This window comes from Littorina saxatilis, linkage group LG17 (genome assembly GCF_037325665.1).
Source record: "Littorina saxatilis isolate snail1 linkage group LG17, US_GU_Lsax_2.0, whole genome shotgun sequence".
Taxonomy (NCBI): domain Eukaryota; kingdom Metazoa; phylum Mollusca; class Gastropoda; order Littorinimorpha; family Littorinidae; genus Littorina; species Littorina saxatilis.
Window position 1 is genome coordinate 14,488,332 of NC_090261.1, and position 5,457 is coordinate 14,493,788.

Consider the following 5,457-nt stretch of genomic DNA (forward strand, 5'->3'; position numbering starts at 1 on the left):
GACTCGCTCCGTTTCAAGCGGGTTGTCACAAAATCGAAAGTGAACCTCACAGCAATCAGAAAAAGCTTTTTATTATTTTTTCTTACCAATCGAAACGTCACGCATTTTTCGATTGCTGAATACAGGCGGAAATGACATTTATGGAAGGAAACGGCTGAGTCAAAATTTGAGCCCAAAGATTTTGTTTGGTGTTACATGTACTACATGTATTTAACGTGTTTTGAGGCTCTTGTGTCCCTCATCAGTTGTAGTGGACACATTGCGAGCCGCTATAATGTACAACACCCTTGTTGTCGGCTGAATGGATCACACTGTTCTCTCTTTGGTTTGCATCCTGCGCTGACTTGAAACGTGCACTTACATTGTCATAAATCCTGTTGTCCCCAACGATGATCAGTTGTGTCTTGGGGAAAAAAACTTGTGACAACTTCAGGTGAATTACCAGTGCTGCATGATTAGCCTCTAGTGACAACTTCAGGTGAATTACCAGTGCTGCATGCTTAGCCTCTAGTGACAACTTCAGGTGAATTACCAGTGCTGCATGCTTAGCCTCTAGTGACAACTTCAGGTGAATTACCAGTGCTGCATGCTTAGCCTCTAGTGACAACTTCAGGTGAATTACCAGTGCTGCATGCTTAGCCTCTAGTGACAACTTCAGGTGAATTACCAGTGCTGCATGCTTAGCCTCTTGTGACAACGATGTGTGGAGGTTCTTAAAATTGCACAATAGTTTTTATCAAAGTTGTGCAATATTTTGTTTTATTTGTGTACGTGATTGTCAGAAGAGAGGTAATTAATGAGTTGGGATCAGGATCAAAATGCTCCTGCCGTTTAAGGAGGTTGACTCACAGAAAATTGATCATTGTCATCCAAGAAAAAAAAGACATTATTAGTATATAAAAAAATAAAGACGTCAAAGATAAATTTAGATATTGAAAAAAATTGTTTTTAAAAGCACAGTATCAAAGATTTACTCGATTTGAATGGGCATCGTACTTTTGCGTAGTTAGTAGAAGTATGTGCATTTGTAATGTCTGATATTTTTTCGATCTGTTATCTCGCTGCTTATTCTGAAAAGTTTGTAATCAACAGGGGGGAAAAAAGTTGCACTCAGTAGTCTTTTTGAATGTTGAATTTTTTTCTGTTCTGTTTTGTATTGAAGACGTTGTCGGTTTTCTGTAACGATTTTTTTTAACGAACTGTTTTGAAATGAATCATGGGGCGTGTAACCCAGAATCCACCAGGACGCACTAAACTGATACACAACATGTACCTCTACAAGAGTTCAATTCATGTAAATGATATTTGCACCAAGTGCCCGGATTATCGTACTCTCGCAGGTTCCCTGTGGGTTGAGTTGCTTCCAGCAGATGATCGGCTACCTAATTAATGAATCGACATTTTTGATAACTAATTGGTGCAGTGCAACATTTTTTCTTTCAGATTGCATGTGCTCTTCACTTTGACGGCTATCTTTCACGGTCGTTGTTCTGACTGACTCGTTGTCTGTTTCTCTAAACGCATGTCTGTCTAGCTTTCTGTCTAAATGTATGTCCGTGTATTTTTGTTTCTCTGACTAAATTCCGTGTCGTCAAATAAAAGGTAGTTTGAAGAGCTTCCCGACTCGGCCTACGTAAGTTTACATCACAAGGATCCGTGCGTTTAACAACGATAGTGATTTTATTTACCTATGGTTGCAGCTGGCTCCTCTCCATCTTAGTGCGACTGGAATTGTGTCTTGATGCAGGAGAAAAGTATTCAAACGGGCTAAGTAACGGACTTTAAGTTTACCGGGGTAAAGGTTGAACGTTTAAGGGAAAAACGACAGAGCAAATAGTCGTACAAAAGTTCAAAGAAATAATCTACACACACACACACACACACACACACCTACACACACACACACACACACACACACTCTCACACACACACACACACACACACACACACACACACACACACACACCGCGCACTCGCGCCAGAGAGAGAGAGAGAGAGAGAGAGAGAGACAGACAGACAGACAGAGAGACAGAGAGAGACAGAGAGAGAGAGAGAGAGAGGCAGACAGGCAGGCAGAGAGAGACAGAGAGAGAGAGAGAGAGAGATTGTGTGTGTGTGTGTGTGTGTGTGTGTGTGTGTGTGTGTGTGTGTGTGTGTGTGTGAATGGATTTCTTTCCACAGAAGGGAATTTAAAAAAAAAACACTTGAGAGATACTCTGAGCACCCAACTATCTAGACGGAATAATTTGCCAAATCAAAAATTCACCAATCTCAGAACTATGCATGGCAAAGTATTTTCAACACGGTACAATCCCATAAATAATCAAAATAACCTTCAGGTGGCAAGCTTAGCAAGCGCAATTTCTGGTGAACACAAAATGGAATCTTAACCCAAGATTTTGCTTGAAATTGACAGGGACTGGATTGGGGGTGGGGGGGTGGATTTGTCTCGCCATACTTGGATTCCTGAAGGCGTAACACAGTGCCAGATTAACACGAAGGACCAAACAGGATACAGCCTGTCGCTTAGAATTGTCTGGAGATATGCCTGCCGTCCTTGAAGTAATCAACAAACTGTCAAAGTCGAAATGATTCATGTCCTCTAGACAGACATACACCTTTTGTAGAACAGGTCGACGAGGATTTGTTTGCAATGGGCTCAATAATTACTTAATTAGCTGACTTAAAACTCGTTTGTGACGTCTATCACTGCACCATATAACTACATTTTTCACTATATTATGCACTGATAAATTAGAATCTGAATGACAGAGACTTGATATCAGATTTACTGACTTTGTCAACGTACCTCCTTAGCGTCTTTTGTGACGTTGTTTGTTTGGACCCATGCTTAAATACGATCTGGCGAAAGAACAGAGTATGTACTGCGGTTGACCACGGTCTGTTGATAGACACATCTTTTCGAAAATTGCCTTCCTGTCGTCAAACACCGCATACTTCTGAAAGATAACATCCCAGTGCTACGCAATGGAACAAATGACTTGTCACATCCGGGCAACCCATCAGTCACCAAAATGGCGGCTAATAGGTCATTGAAGCGGAATTGAGAGGCGTACCACTCGAGCGCCGTCAAAGTGTAGTTAGCCATTCCTCGCATTGTTGTGGGAAGACAGGTTACAGCTCTGTAACCAGTTCTTGTCATCTGTAACTCCGTTAAAATTAATATTAAAAGTCCTACGGTTTTGAGCCATTAAGGACTTGAGTGTTTGTCCGCTTTCAAAAAGAGGAAAGAAAGAAACAAAAAATAAGGAGAGGAGGGCAGGGGGTGGGGTTGAGTTGATAATGCTCTGTGGAATTTGTTAAAATGAAAAGTAGTTAAGATGTTTCTTGGTAAGAATTATAAGTCTGTATTCTATATCTTGAATAACGGGCTTGTAATATTATTTTTTTTTATTTCAAATCGAGTTAAAAAGTGGAACCTTTCAGGATCACCAATAAAACCAAATAGATGAGCAAGTAAGAGGAACACGAACAATAAATCTCAAAACTTTTTACAAATAAAAGGATTAAGATGTAAGCCACGAAGGCCGTGGTAATAAAAACAATATGTACAGTTTGGCGACTAGTGGGCCTTGGGTGAGGATATGTTGTCTAGAAGGTAGTCGCTGGAATCAGGAGGGATGGCGGGAGCCACTCGACCTCAAACTGAAACACGCTGATGTGATAATCTGGGCTTAGTTATACCCACAGCCCCATGTCCGAGTCCCTGACCAGTCGGCACAGCAGCAAGCTGTGTGACCAGCCTAGAGAACTGCTACTGCGCAGATAATCCTGGGGACTCAGACCATGGAGCTGCATATGGTCATATAAGGTTTTAAAGGTAATTCTATTTGTAGCGCATGGAGCGAAAATGTGTTGAAATGAATAGGGTTCTCCACAATGGCAGGACTTGTTAAAGATATGGAAGCGGCAGCCGCCGGCACGGAGGCGTCTGAAGATAGTGAGGAGGTTTGTTGGGAGATCGGGGTGTAGATCGTTCATATCAATGGGTTGATAGGACAGAGATGTTACGTACTGACTTCGAATGAGTTTACGGATTTTACTGTAGAACTCGGTTACTGAGTAGCCGATGTTAGTGTTAGCTGGGCTAGATTCTGCCGCTTCTTTGGCAGCGACATCCGCCAGTTCATTTCCCCGGACCCCTACGTGAGAGGGGACCCAGAGAAATGATACGGATGTGCCGGATGAGATTAACTGGTGACATATAAAGAGGATTTCTCTTTGTAGCTCTGCCCGATTTGATGTGTTTCGATGCAGAGCTTGTAATGAAGAGCGCGAGTCAGAGCAGAAAACTACCGCACGCGGTGTGACTGGGAGGTCATTTATAAAAGTGCATGCCATGAGCAAGGCAAATAGCTCGGCTGAGAATATGGAGATGTCTTTATTAAGAGTATATTTCCTTGAGATTTTGAGATCTGGGATCACAAAGGCGCAGCCAACGCTGCCGTCTGCAAATTTGGATCCGTCAGTAAAGACTTTTAAATGCTCCGAGAATTTGTAGTTTAGGGTTTCTTTTGTAACAGTAGCTAGGTAGACGGGGTTATCTTTTTTGGTAGTATTATCTTCACTGTCGTATATGATAGTAGGGGTTTCCTCAAGCCAAGGCGGGTAGGAGGGCGGGGGGACCCTGGCCAGCTCACTGACCTTCACCCCGCTATCGGCTAGAATGCGGTTTACTGTGTCGGATAAGGGTAGCGTTTTGGCCAAGAGTTGAGTGCTATGTTTGGTGTTGGCCTCATAATTTTGGTGCTGAGGAAAAAAGTCAGTCAGGACCTCGCAGGCAGAGTTCTCTACCGCGTGGGCTCTGACAGCATACTGAGCTGAACGGAGTTTTATCTCATCCACAAGGGGCAGCCACCCACACTCGCTGTAGACTCGACTCTTACTCGCTTGTTGGGAGAGTCCCAGAGCTATTTTGAGCGCCCTGCACTCTATAATAGCCAGTTTTTTCATGAGCGCCGGTCGCGTCGCGAAATTATGGAAAGCCGTTTGGCTCATAACTATTACAGCTGTAATTTAAAATAAATACAGCTGTATTTAATGATAAATACAGCTGTATTTAATCATAAATACAGCTGTATTTAAAAATAATTACACCTGTATTTAAAAATATATACAGCTGTATTTATTATTAAATACAGGTGTAATTATTTTTAAATACAGCTGCATTTAAAAAGAAATACAGCTGTATTTAAAAATAATTACACCTGTATTTAATAGTAAATACAGCTGTATTTAAAAATAAATACACCTGTAATTATTTTTAGATACAGGTGTAATTATTTTTAAATACAGCTGTATTTATTTTTAAATGCAGCTGCATTTAATAAATGCAGCTGAAACAAATTAGAACTTGAATCGGAAAATGTACGACATGCAAAGCGACAATCTCGTGGAGATACTACTTCCGGTTTGCGCCATCTTCCAAAATAGCGA